The following is a 1,354-nucleotide window of genomic DNA, read 5'->3' on the forward strand; positions in this document are numbered from 1 at the left end:
ATAAAAAATAGAAAGAGTAATTAGTAAAAACATCGCAAGTTTGTTAATTGCATTAGAGATGCAACTAAGGTTTCGCTTTCCCTTGGCATACACCTCTCGGTGATCGGCTGCATTCCCACATCTCTATGGTGAACAGGGATGAACGTAATGAACGCAAGGTTGCTTCCATCTCTGGAAGTACTTCTCGCTTTAGTTAACACATTCTTCCAACCCTCTTTCAATAGGCGGAATAGCATCTTCACTTCTGCTCTCACAGGTGAAGATGCCGTCGAGCATGCTTTAGCTAAACTTAATTATTTCCTTAACACAAATTAATTACTTGCTTAATTCTTACTAACTACCAAGGGAATTAAGAAAACATCATGGAGAAAGTGAATCATATATGAACGGGAATAGACAGAGAGATGATAATGGAAATTATCATAACATTTAATACTACAATTAAACGTTCGATACATGGTGTGAATGAAAGATTAAGAAGATGAGTACAAGTGATGAAATAGAGTTAAGAAACAAATACAGAAAGTGTGTCAACGTCTTGACACAGATCTGAACGGAGGTTATGCTTTCCGGTGTGTGGAATGGATGAAGAGGAGAGCTTCCCTCTCAGGCTTGCTCTTCTGGTAGAAGTGACCTTCGTACAGAGCTTCAACGGCGGGGATTGGAAGGATTCTTTGCCAGGAGACTCACCTCTGGGCCTTGTCTCGTGATTCTTCCGGGATCTACTCTGGAAGTCGCTCAGACCAGTCTCTCTCTCAGATCAGTATATACACGTTTCTATGTATTCAAGTATATCTTTCAATGGAATTGCTGAAGCTATTTATAGGCGAAGCTTGACTCTTTGCATTGTGGTCCCCACTTTATGGTTATAGTAGTTTGTGAAATGGTGGAGTGAATATTCCTTCTATTATGCAATCAACCTGTCAGAAGAGCACAACTAAAAGTTGTACACTTGTTAAAATCCTACGCAATTGCGTTGCTCTTTACATCTTCGATCGATCGCCGCATGCGATGTTGATTTTGATTACCGCATGCGGTTGAGATTGCGTCGATCACAAAGCTCTTGATCGATTTTCGTATGCACCGTCGTTGCATTGATCGTCTCTTCGTTCTCGATTGATGGGTGCAATGCGACATAGATGCGTTGTTCTTTTTATCTTTAAGCCATGAACGCATGCGGTGACTGATTTCCTGCAAAACAAAAATTGAAACATTCTATCCTACCATTGCAATTGTGTTAGTGGGTGTATTGACAACAATTTATACTTCTCGCATTTCTTAGCCAATTTCTACACTATCGACACAACTTTTCTTTCTTTTTGCTGCAATATCTAAATAAAACAGTATAAATAAC

Source organism: Benincasa hispida, chromosome 4 (genome assembly GCF_009727055.1).
Source record: "Benincasa hispida cultivar B227 chromosome 4, ASM972705v1, whole genome shotgun sequence".
Taxonomy (NCBI): Eukaryota; Viridiplantae; Streptophyta; class Magnoliopsida; order Cucurbitales; family Cucurbitaceae; genus Benincasa; species Benincasa hispida.